This window comes from Dipteris shenzhenensis, chromosome 6, assembly GCF_047967505.1.
Source record: "Dipteris shenzhenensis isolate YYH24624 ecotype China chromosome 6, Dip_SZ_1.0, whole genome shotgun sequence".
Taxonomy (NCBI): domain Eukaryota; kingdom Viridiplantae; phylum Streptophyta; class Polypodiopsida; order Gleicheniales; family Dipteridaceae; genus Dipteris; species Dipteris shenzhenensis.
In genome coordinates this window covers 5054349-5068095 of record NC_141601.1, presented here as the reverse complement: position 1 = coordinate 5068095, position 13747 = coordinate 5054349, and positions in this window count along the sequence as shown.

Here is a 13747-nt window from a genome sequence, read left to right as displayed (position 1 = left end):
ACTTTCAAAGAGATGGATCAGGGGGGTTTTAGATCTCTATGCAAGGAGTTCTAGCCAAGTGACCATTGGCGGCTATGCAGGAGAGGACATTTTTCTATCCCATTCGGTTCAACAGGGCTGCCCTCTATTCCCCTTCCTTTTCCTATTCTTGGCGAAGGCCATGGGCTATTTTCTATGCTGCCAGCCAATGAATCTTGTAGGCATGCGACTCCCAATCTAATGGGAGAAGGAGCTTCTAGATGCAAAGTCTCTGGAGGGCTCATCGGTGAGCCTGGAGATGGTCAGGGGGCTCTAGCCATCTCCTGTGAGGCCTCCAAAGCTTGATTAACTTGCCCAAATCCGTAGGTTTCTTTACAGGCGTGGAGGAGGCCTAGGAGATTTAGGACTTGGGGGTAGTCCTCAGTTTCAGGTGGATTCCATGCAGTGAGACAGTGAGATACCTAGGGTGCTAGGTGGGTTTTGGATATCATGGTAGAGCAAAAGTTTGCTTTGATTTTGGAGAACGTTCGACGCAAGCTATTATATTGGAGCTCAACCAAACTCTCACTCGCAAGCAGGGCACTAGTCGCCGATCAAGTCTTACTCGCCAATTCCTCATACATTGCTTCTTGCTAGTGTTTCGATAAGGATGCATGGGACAACTCAAAGGACTGGTGTGGAACTTTCTCTAGGCACGCTTGGATGGCATGCGGAACACCAAGGCTAAAGTGGCATGGCAAACCATGATCCTTACACAATCACGCGATGGGTTGGGCATCATAGACGTGGAGATGTAGAGCCGAGCACTCCTCGACAAGCTAGTGGTTTGGGGCCTCACACCTAGCATAGAACCCTTGAAGCTCCTCCTCTAGCAACCTCTTAGGACCCCTGTTGAACAGGTGGTCAGTGGCAATGGTCTTATAGGTGGATCTTCTTAGAGGCACTACTAATAGGGAGAGGCTCCCCTTTCATGAGGAGCCTGTGGCACAAGGTCTCAGGGGGACTCATTCGGGCAAGCCCTTCCTGCAGGCAGGAGTTTGATAAACAGGCAATTCTTTAGCATCGAGAGGTCAAAGATACAGATGGATGGATGCTAGGGCAGAGGACACACATTAGATGGGCACAGTGGGACAACAATGGCCCAACCATCTCTTTGGGTCCTAGAGATGGCTCCCCAGGGACCCTTAGGCCAAGGTAGGGGCACTCTCTCATATGCAAGGAGCAGATCTACGAGTGGCAAAGATTGATATAGCAATCCCTAAGTCGTGGTGGGAGGGGATGCATAGCCCTTGGACACCCCAACTTCTAGGATGGTCAGTTTTGTAGACAAGGGTGCCTCTCAAGGTCCATTTTTTTAGAGAGCACCTGGGATTCATTCGATGCAGATTCTAAAGGGTGGGTCTTGGCGGACTTCTACAGAGTGAATTTGAGAGGGAGTCGGAGGACCTAGCAGTGTTGGAGGATTTAAAGTGGCAGAGGATGAGGGTTGTTGGCTGCCTATGCAGAGCATGGCATATAGATCGGGACCACGATCCTATCTAGTCCATAAGGTGCAGTATGGAGACTCTAGTTGTGGGAGAGCAGGCCCCTTAGGGATGTTTAGTGGGATCCACTAGAGCGGTTCTGGCTAGTATGATGACAAGGGCACTCTGGTAAGTTAGAGAAGGTGCCCTTGTTTTTGTACATGCTGCGTATTGGCAGACGCATTCAGTTAGAGGTAGAAGCATGGACCCCTCGAGGGAGCGGAGGTTCCTAGGGAGGTTGTCAGTCGGTTTTGGCCATGATTATGGTCCACCCTGAGACCATAGAAGATATCATACTTCTTCTGGATGGTGGCCCATGGGGGTTTCGCCTATCAGCCCCTAGTTGGAGCAGATGAGGGTGGATGTCAAGTATGCTCGTTGCTCGGAGGAGGCATTTGAGACAATCTCGGACTTCTTATGGAGCTATCCGGAAGCACAATGCATTTAGATAGTGGCTTTCCAGATTGTGGCCAGGACACAGAGGATGTGTAGAGACTTTATGTGGGAAATGGTGGCATGGCTCACAGAGGGACACCATTCTTTCTCTATTTATCTAATCTCACCATCCATGGTGAGTAGATCAACCTAATTGAGTTTCTCGAGGCAATCCCACCATGCGGACCCTCCCGCAGCCTTCACCAAAGGACAGTGTCTAGGAGACAGTGGCCAGTATCACTGCCTATAACATCTGGGCTACCCATTGCAATCAGGTGATTGGCCACTCTAGTGGCCATCTGGTAGGACATCATCTTCACTCTGTGTACTAGTTGGGAGCAGTGTGTGCCAGTTGGGAGCGAGGGACCACCGAGTGGCGGGAGCGTTTCTGCAAGGCTTGGCCTGCAGGCATCTTCTACACATTTTTGGCAAGAGATATCGACTGGATGTACAGGCCACCATCCTAGCTCTTAGCCCCTATCCTCGACCATCCTTAGACAGCTAGTTGGGATTGTCAACAGGATGGTCTTGGATAGCCAAGGGTTTTTTTTTTTACTTACCATCATCAGCCCAATTTTGGTTACTGATTTGTATGAGGATTTTCAAGCATTAATTTGCAAAAAAACAAAGTCAAAATGATTTTGCATAAATTACAAAGAGTTGAGCTTCGATAAGTCCTAGCAGGCATCACTTTTATTGAAGAGGAGAGTCTGCATACCTGCCACCATCCAACAATAAAAATGTAGTGAGAACCCGCTTAAACCTTAGTTGGGAAGATAGGTGTCATAAACACCTCTCCCTTGCCATCAGGGTCAAAATAAAGATAGAAGCTTAACAACAATGAACTTAAATAGCTTAATGTATACTTATGATGGAAATAGGGAGAGAGTGTAGAATAGAAGGAGCTTATTTGGAGTTAATAAGGCGGGGGAGTTTTAAAGGGTAGCTATAGTGGAAAAGGGTTAAGAATTGTAAGTTAAGATAAAAAAAGGGTTTAAAAGAGATAAATAAACATGAAATCTTAGTCAGAAGAATATAGGGGAGTGGTGTATAAGTTTTAGAAAAAAGAGGATCAAATGGATATAAAAGGTGAAGAAAGGAATTATTAAGAGTGCTATATAGAGAATGTAGGAAACAAGGTTAGGGTGAGGTAACTAAGAAAATTTAAGGTGAAAGGATTCTTAAAATAATTGTAAGAAAATAACTAAGGGTTAGTAGGGTGTAAAGGGAGATAATAAGTAGGAGGAGGGGTAAAGGGGAGGGTAGGAGCAATAGAGATAGTAGAGAGTAGGATAACTATAAAAGGAGAGAGGGGGTGTATGGGGATTGAGAGAGAAACTTAGTAACATTAAAAAAAAGGATGCAAAGGACATCTCCAAACATTGGATGGGGACAATCATGGATTTTGAAACAGCTCCCATGTGAATAGATATGTGCATCCAAATGTAGGCCTTCTATATCATAGGCCCACTCGTAAGTACTTCATAGTGTACTAGGGTTGGTCATGCTTCAAAGTATTTGCATTTAGTTGGGGACATTGACACAAATTTCTTATGTCTTAATTTTTTCTTATAGATTTGTGTCCATCTAATTACAAAGAATGGAAGCCTATAGCATGCATAACTCGAGTGTTGCAGAAAGGCGGGACCTTGTTTTATCACCCAATGCATATCGTGCTAGATCAAGAAAGCAAATATGGAAGATTAGAACCTCTTCCCTTGCCTTCTTTTGATAGTCAAGAGTGGCTACTTCCAAGCGTAGAGATTAGCGAATCATATAGAAATAGAATGTTCAATGATGTGAGAAATGCTATGAAGCCAACTACTAGTGGAAGAAATGCTAGGTTGAGCTGATTTATTCCATTCCATGCTTTGCAGATTTCTTTGTAATTGTAGGCAATTGAAACAACAAAGATAACCTATACTCACAAGAGCTTAGCAAGCCCCCACCCTAGGATTATTATTTTAGACTTGATAATCACAAATTTAGATATAGGGATGAGCCAAACATCCTTTCTAAGAATTTTTGTCCCCTACATACTTTGGAGATAATAGAGACGTGATGACAAGGGTTTATCTTTTTATCCCAAAGATTGCATATTAATAATATCTAGTTGCTCGGAACCTCGGTGCTTCAACAATGCGATTGGCCATGAAGCATTGTTAGATGTATGAACACAAATCCCAAATAATACAAAGCAATGTGTCATTTCTTGTAAAGATTGTATTTAATCATTTGCACCTCTATATCGATGGCTCTATATGGTCTATGAATATTAAATTGATAAATCTTTATAATTTTAATTCTGTGTGGATGTGTATACATGTATTATTTGAGAGAGAGAGAGAGAGAGAGAGAGAGAGAGAGAGAGAGAGAGAGAGATTGTGCAAGGGTGGGTGAGAGAGAGCAATTTGAGTAAGAGAAATTTGTGTGTGTGTGTGTATGTTTGTGGAAGACACCCCTTTGCATAGTGAAATAACAAAAGAGTGAAGACAATGGAATAGAAAGAGAAACTTTTTGAATTAAAGGAAAAGTTTGAACAAGTAGGTGAACCCCTACTAATATTTATAAAAGAGTTAAGAAGAGGTAGGCAATATTGTCAAAATGTTTTTGCATAAATTGCAAAGAGTTGAGCTTGGATAAGTCCTAGCAAGCGTCACTTTTATTGAAGAGGAGAGTCTGCATACTTGCCACCATCCAACAAGGAAAATGTGGTGAGAAATCGCTTAAACCTTAAGTAGGAAGACATGTGTCATAAACACCCCTCTCTTGTTATCGTGGTCACAATAATAATAGGAGCTTAACAACGAGCTTAAACATCTCAATGTACACTTACGATTGAAATAAGGAGAGAGTGTGGGATACGAGGAGTTTATTTGGAGTTAATAAGGTGGAGGGTTTTCAAAGGGTAGGTACAATGGAAAAGGATTAAGAATTGGAAGTTAAGCAAAGAGAAGAAAGGGGTTTAGAAGAGATTAATAAACATGAGATTTTAGTCATAAGAGCATAGGGGAGTGGTGTATAAGTTTTAGAAAAAAAAGAGTCAAGAAAAAGAGGATAGAGAGGATAAAATGGATATAAAAGGTGAAGAAAAGAATTATTAAGAGCGCTATATAGAGATAATGTAGGAATCAAGGTTAGGGTGATGTAACTAGAGAATTAAAGGTGAAAGGATTTTAAAAATAATTACAATAAATAATTAATGGTTAGTAAAATGTAAAGGTAGATAAATAGGAGGAATAAAGGGGAGGGTAGGAGCAATAAAGATAGTAGAGAGTAGGATAGCTACTATAAAAGGAGAGGGGGTGTATGGGGAGTTGAGAGAGAAACTTAGTAATGTATAAAAAAGAGGTAGTAAGGGGATAAATCACAAAAGAGAAGATAATAAAAAGAAATAGATAGTAATGAGAAATAATATAAAGGGTGTAAGGAGGGTTAGAGAGGTTAATACAGAGGTACATTGAGAGGCTAAAAGAGAGACAAGTTAAAGAATAGAGAGGTTAATAGAGAGATTAATTAAAATTCAAGAAAAGAGGTAAGCGGGGAGGGGTTTGGTGTTTCTTGGATGAATTTCCTACTGGAAGCATCCCTCGGCCTGCTCATAAACAGCTTGCCCCTTATGTCCTTGCAGCGTTACCTGCTCTATATGTATCCCTTCATCCGTTGGTGGCACAAATAGAGTATCCATCATTTTCACGTCCACCCAATCGCAAGGATGAAGGAGTCTATTGTATCTATAATGACCTCTCTTTAGTGTCAAAATCCTTCACCATCAAGGTGACCCTATGAGTATGAACAGCAACAATCATGCTATCTTGGAAGAATTCTATCATCCAATCTTCAGCTGACTCTTGGAGGGCAAATAGTGCAGACCTATGCCATCTATATCCTAACTGATTGTCATCCTAGAATTCCCTCACAAGCCTTTGAAAGGGAGCCTTTAGTATTGCATATCCTATGGCCTTTTGTGCCTTCCTTATCTCCATAAATGCTGATACCTTTTGGGAGAACCTCCTCTTCTTTGCCTGTTTGAGGATGTGCATTGACTTCCCTTTTCTCTTATGAGAACCTCTGACATTCGCACTAGAAGTAGTGGCAGCTTGAGCAATGGGAGGCTCCTTACCAACCACCTTGTCTATCTTCTTTGTCCTTGCCATGATAGTCTTCCTGCTTGCAAGCAAGGGCTTAATTAGAGAAGGAGAGCAAGACAAAACATGCAACAAGAAACATATGCTAAAGCGTGCTTAAGAAAGTGATTTGGAGGGTTGGTGGGAGTTGGCAACATGCCAAATCACTTTCTTGAGCACATTATTAAAAAACTATCTCACACACTCTGTTTATCTTTCACATTCCATTAAATTGATTAGAAGTCCAACACAACTGAAAGATGACACAATCAGCAATGTAGAAAATGAACAGTAGTCCCTATTGGCCTTGTAGAGAAAGAGGAGCAAGACCAAACATGTAACAAGAAACATATGCAAAAGTGCCTCATAAAAGAAAAGGGCGGGAAATGCACTGATTGGTCTTCCATTTAGACATACAATATTACCTCAACCATTAGGCCAATTATTTTTTAGTGTGATAACGTGGTAGCCTTTAATTATATCATGACCATTGGGTGGTGTGAACCACATCTCCCGGCAGTGGTCCTCCTCTCCATTTTCTTCCTTTGTGTCCAAGCACATCGTGTGAAGCCACCCTTAAAACACAGTGAATGATCATCAATCTGACCAATATATGAGCTTTATTTTTCTTTTCTTGTTTTTGTTGAGTGAGCTTGTCTAGATATGGTAAAGAGTAGAGCCAAGGTGTGTTAATGAGTTGTTTCATCGATTTTGATTTTTCATGGTCACATAACTTTGCGATTTTTTGTGTTTTTTGGTCCTAAGATGTAAGTTGGAGTGTTTTCAATGTTAAAGTCCCCTAAGATGTCTACCATATTTTGAAGTGCATGAATAAGGAGGTTCATACTCGAGTACTTTTGGAGATTCATACACATTAATTATTCCTATGGTTTGTAATGTTAAGAGTTGAACATGGTAAGCAAGCACTAACATCTTCATTGAAGAAGTAGTGTTTTTTTACAAGGTGGAGTTCTTGTTTGTGGTATGTTGCGATGCCTAGACCATTTTCACCACAAACATGACAAAAGCATTTCATGCAAGGTTACTTTGACCATCTCTTAGAGACAATATTTTTATAGCAAAGATGCTGAGGCTTGAGATAATGTCTACTCTGTGTGAGAAAAATGACCTTGTGTTTAGTGATTGCCAGGTGGGTGTAGGGTTTTGTTATACAACGAAGTCAACTTGCTTAAGGCACCATGCATGTGAAGACTCAAGGCACCCTATTTCTTAAAGGGATGTAGAGTCAACCTTGATGCGTTTCATTTGCAATTCCTCCAAAATATATAGGTTTGCAGGATCTCGTACACGTGAAAGTGCTATGTAAGCAAGACCAGGTGACATAATGTTGGTATGGTTCTTGTATGGTCAAATGCCAATGAGTTCATTGAAAGCCCTTGCAAATGATGTATTGTTCTTGATACTGCTTGTTGTATGGGGAATTGGTTTTCGCAAACTATGTTTAGATTGCTTTTTTCTATTTGAAATCACGAGCACTTTGAAAGATTGGAGTCCATGACTATTGTGTGTGTTCTGTCTATAAAGGATCGAGTTGTTGCACGTCCTTGTTTTCCATTGTTAGTGTTGAGTACTTAACCCAGATGACAAAAGGTTTTTTTCTCGTGTCGAAGTGCTTGAAAACACAATCAACACCATTAACAAGCTCGTTTGTAATGTCTAGGTTGCTAGAACATATTTCTATCATCGTGCTTAGTTTTACCCTTAGCTTGGCATGCAAGCCTCCGTAAGACTTTGGGTCGGTTGGTACTTGGGTTGTTTTGCTACATGTTTTGTACCTCATATCTTTTGCCTTTAAAAAGTGTGGTTGGGTGTGTAGAATGTCAAAGACATGTTTGTTATACTTGGCAAACAGTGGTATCATTGGATGACTACGCCCCTTCACATATATGATTTAGAACTTCTAAGAAGTAGATATTGTATTAGTGCATAATTGTTTGAGTACAAGAGGTGGACATTCCAAATGGAGGGCAATATCGCTAAGTTAGCTGATCTTTTAAAGAAAATCCAAGGATCTTTGGTGAGGCTTGCTTGGCACGTCACCGTAGAAAAGCACATCCAAACATCTAGAGGGTTCCAAATGGATGTGTTTGATCTCTCACATACACACACCTATAGCAAGTTGGCAAGAGCACTAGTGCTAGCAAACACCAACAAAGCAGCCTATGATGTGGGTGGGACAAGTATACACCCGGCTCTTCATTTTCCTTTAATGACATCCCCCTACAAAAGCCTAGCGCTTGAGAGCCTTGCAAACATTATCTACTTTGTACCAAATTTTGGAACTCATTTTTGATGAGGTTTCCTTGATAGGCCAAAATAACATCATTTGCACCAAAGTGTTATTGACTGCTTTGTGTGTGTCCTTATCTACTTTTGTCATCTATGAGGTGCAATATGGAACATCTCCACATGGGTTCAAGATGAATTGCATGCCTATGTTCACTCCCCATAGTTTTAAAATTTTTAGATTGAAATTGTTTGTAAACATATCCTTTGGGTGCCTTTTAAGTAGCAATGTAGGTTATGTGATACTTGCACATAAAGCAAGAATGTATTCTTCATTTGTTAGGGAAAGTGGTGCTAAAAATCCATCAAAATTAAGCTGCAAAGTTGAGGCTTCTGCCAACAATGTGGAGGTACATTTGAATTATGCTTGCACATGGATGCGATCAACATTCCTTCCAAGGGAAGCAAAAAGGTTTTCCTATAACTTGTGCTTGTAATTAGGGGATGTTTAGAGGCAACTGAAGTCACAAAATCCAATACGAGATTGCAGTAGTTTCTCCACATTTGTGTCATCTAGTGCATCTTTTACTTGGAGTGTTTAACCTCACCACTGTCCTTTACACATATGGACTCATCTCGAGGGGAACACAACGTTGCAAACCTTTTATTGTTTTGAACAAAAGGTCTCTATCGACATCGTGAAGCATCTATGTTTGGGCTATGTCTTAATAGGACATTTGCTCAAATATGGTGTAGTTATGAGCGTGACCATAGAATAAAGTGGGGAAAGCTAGTTCTTTATAGTATTGGTCTTTGAAGATGCTCAAGGGTGAGAATCCTTGTGAAGGAGCAATAGCTATTGGCTTATCTTCAAAAGTGTATGACTTGTTGACTTGCGTAGATTCCATGGACAAGAATGTCCATTTCAAGTTGTTCTTTTGAATTCTCTAGATTGTTTGCAGGTCCCAAGTGATGTTCCTCTATCTATGCATGCAAGTTCACTTTGTGTGGTCAACCCAAATTGGGTTGAGCTGAACTTTCTTTTCTTTGTATAAAGGACTAAGGAGAAGTTCATTCAATGCTCGAATTGTTAGAGTGGGACGCACGAGGCCACTCATGTAATTGTGAGCATACTCAAGTTTTATTTTCAAGGAGACCATCATTGTGATGCCATCTATCAAAAAATGGAAGAACACGTTATGCTCTATCGACATTTACTACAGTCCCACAAAAGCTGTATTGGCTGTCATAGCTCAATTCTCAAATTTGTGTGAAGGTATTCTTATTGAAATAAGGCAAGGTCATTTAGAGAACTTATGAACTTGGCTTTTGACAAAAGCGTCATATTCTTGTAGCATAATGTTGGGAGTTTGTTTTTGTTGATTTGGCTCTAGCAAAGGGAACACAAGCATCTTTGATTTAAGGGCATGCCATTAATTGCAACATCATGGTGCTCTAATGATACCGTTTTTTAAAATGTTCACCCCCTCAATTTGGATTGAAAGGTGAGAGTATTGCAACAAATACAAGCAAACTGTGGGGAGTCTTCTATCCTTCTTTCATATGGGTAGATACCTTGTTTGTATACCTTTTTCAAAGTTTAGGCCTTTTGTATACACTTAGCCTTAGCGAGCTTTCTAGCAAATTGTGCAAATTGTTCTTCATGCACTTCCAACCAAGGAACATGTGTACATTTGTTAAAGGAGTTATTTCTGCAGGAGTGCATGTCTCATCAAGCAAGAGCATGTGATAATGTTTTGTGGTGGAGAATCTTACTTTGAATGCCATTGTAGTGTTTGTGTCAATGAGACAAAATATCATGAATGCATTTGAAAAATGGGTCAGACAATCATGGAGCAATACACTTGAAGTGGAATATTCTTAAGCATTAAGAAATTTGCTTTCTCTTGAGGACACAAGCAGTGTTATGGATGGACATTGTAGCAAGAATAGACCAAGGTGACTTTGTATGGTTATCAAGTGTAGAATGGAGTCACGAAGAGTTTGGAGCAATGAATTGTAGGTAGATGAAGGGAAAATTTCCAACAAGAAACTTAGGATGTCAATATTTTATGGTTTGTTGGATTGAAAATTTGCATTTCTCACAAGATCATGTGTTAAGGTTTTTAATCATGTCCATCTTCTAGCAAGAGTCCAAAGTCTTTGTAAAACATTATAACATTAGTTCAATAAACCCATCAATAAAAATTTTGCAATGAGATAAAGAAATTAAGAATATTGCTTCCAATAAGAATTTTATTGTAGTATTCATCCCCTTTATCAAGGACTCTCTTCACCTAGGCATCTATAGATGGACTCTGTTGTGACCTTCCTCAAGTCCAAACCAACATTCACTCTCCGATAGAATGCCACACAAAATGTAGTTGATGGGTCACTCATTAGTTGCTAGCCACAAAACCTCCACAATCCCTTATAGCTCGTGAGCACTAAGCTTTGATGGGGTCTAGATTTCCTCGATCAATTTCTTCTTACTTTCTTGCATCCCACAACTTCTCCTAGTAGAATATACATTTTCTTTGAATCCATATAGCTCTAGAAGGCCAAGGGATTACTGTCCTTAACTGTGCACAACCTCTCCTCAACAAATATTCTCCTTTAGACTATCATCTCCTTTTGAACACATCTTGCCCTTCCAAATAGAATTGATTGTAGCTCCTTCCAATCTGAGACAAGCCTAAAATCTTTAGTGCAGGAAGGAGGACAACATCCTATCATACCAATCTAGATATATTCATAACCAGGCCCACAACCTTTGCCATGTATTAATTTCAATGTAGGGCACTCCACATTTGAAAAGCCTCAAGAGCCACTTGCATGCCCCTTACCTTTCAAGGAATGAGACGCATCCCAAGAAACAACCTTAGAAACTTCTCCAATTCCAACCAATGGTTATTTCTAAGGTGCCAAATTGAGCCCACATTAGTTATTGTAGCAAGCACATGGTATATAACAAGATCCTAGGAATTCTATCCATAGGGTAGGCCATGCCAAGCCTTTAACTTCTCCCTAAGATTTTCCCAAAACCTTTCAAACCTCTGACTAAGATTAATCACAACCCAGGGGATATCCCAAATATCTAACCACCACACACCTTTCAATCCATTAAATTGGTAGCTCCTCCATCAACCCAGGTTTCATGCCACAATCAATCCTTAATCAATCCATATGGAGAAGGCCTTCAACCAACTATATATAGACCATGTTAATCACATCACAAAATATCTCAAGAAGATTACTCAATTTATCCTTCTTAATGATTAACTACAAGTTCGCCATCAAACTTGAAACTATGTGGGGTTTGAAGACTGCCTTTGCTATTAAGAAAGAACTTCCTGCCTCTATAGGAAGTTTCTTTGTCGTCAACTATGGGTTTTGAATCGATCTCCACATGCCCTCATAACTTGGAGTTAAGAGATAACACTTCGCACAAGGAGATGCAGGAAGAGGACTGAAGAGAATTCAAACTGGCATAGATTTTGAAAATATCTTTAACTTCAAATGTCTTAATTGTGATTGTCTAAATGTGCCACTTGTTATTCATGTAGATACAATGACCTTGTACTATATTTATCACCTGTAGTAGTCTGACTATAGTTCTCAACTAGTTGTTTACTTCCCAGAGTTACAGAAGGCTTCAATCAAAATCCATTTATTGGACCTGGGAAAATACTCTCATGTAGAAATGCAATATTGAATGTACCATATCCTAGATTTTTCACCATCCAAAAGGGTCCTTCATACCAAATTTTGAGTTTAAAGATAGACATGCATGAAGTAAATTGAGTGGTATGAGTGTTTACATGGCAAAATGGAAAGATTGATCACATCATCATTCTTAAGTAAGGCATGTTGCAAGTAGTGTAGCTATCAATGATGATGAGTGTATGCAACTATTTGTGTATCTTTGGTGGTTGTAGACACATTGCTACTCTGCATCTTTGATGAATCATTTGTTCAACAAATCATCCAGTGGCCTTTTTCCCTTCTTAGGCTACATGAGGGTAAATTTTACCTAATGAGAAATTGTGACAAGTTTTTACAATCAAAATTTTTTAACAGTGAGTTTATACATCACCTATGCTTCTCCTAGGAATCTTCATCCAGTTGTGGGGGTGTGCATGCATGCAGGGGGGGGTGGGTTATGCATGCACGCAAGAGGGGGTGTAGGTGTGTGCAAGGAGGTGTGTAAGGCATAGTTTTGGTCTTCGGCATGTCTTCTTTGCCAATAGGAATTTGATAGAAGCTACATGCACATGCACAACCCTCCCCCCTGCATGCATGTGGTTTTAAAATCTTATGTTAAAGAACATTAAAGAAGATTACCCTTTGTGAAAATGTTAGGGCTAGAGAGAGGAAGAGGGAAAGGAGAAGGGACTTCAAACAAGACAAGGGGAAGGTGGATGAGTTGGCATTTACTAAAGGAAAGAGCATGGAAACATAATACACAAAACTTGAAAAGAAGAGAGAGCTTGTATTCCTCAACACTTGCATACATCTGAAGACTAAAGTCAAACTTTTGACTTTGGTTTTGGAAAGAAGAGAGATCTTGTATTCCTCTAAACTTACATACAACAATGAAGACCAAAGTCAAACATTTGGCCTTTTATACATAGCAATGCTTCCATACACCTATGTATCTGGCTACTGGTTTAAATGGTCTACCCAATGAAACCCAAGACCCACTTCTGAAATGGATCTAGAGGTGAAATTGAAGACAGTGACATTCTATTTCTAGTTATTGGATGATCATTTCTTTGGCAATACGTGCATATTCATGTGCATCCTTGATTGTTACACCTTATTTGAATAATATTTTTTGATCTGATATCTCTTGAGAAGTGACCTCCGGAGGACCGTTGGTGTGCTTTGTACAGTGTTGCATTCTATTCATGCTCTAGCACACATTGTTGAAGTATTTGATCTATGCCCCATTCGTATAATGCTCCAGCTAAAACCAAAAAGGTTTACTCTTGAGTGTGAGCCTATGCCTTTGATCTATCAACATATCTTGAGGAAACCCTCCATCCATAAAAGATTGTATCATGAATTGTACCAATATGTACCTTGGATTTTGGCCCCACCTCAAATAGGGTTACATCTAGTAATTCATTCAATATACCTTTCTTCTAGTTCCTATTCTGATTCCAAGAGGCTTAGATAGCTTATGACAAAAGGTTGATTGCCTATCATGTGGATAAATGTATGAGCAAATTCTTATGGTAGTATCCACTGTGTTAGTTACATATTGGTTGTAGTTTGTTCACCAAATACACCAAGGCTTGATGATCAATATGGAATACAATTTTGTTGCCCAAAAAACAGTGTCAAAACTTGCCAAGTGAGTATATCATTCCAAGATACTCCCTTTCAATCATAAAATAGTGTTTTTTTGCCTGCATCAAAGTTTGGCTTGCA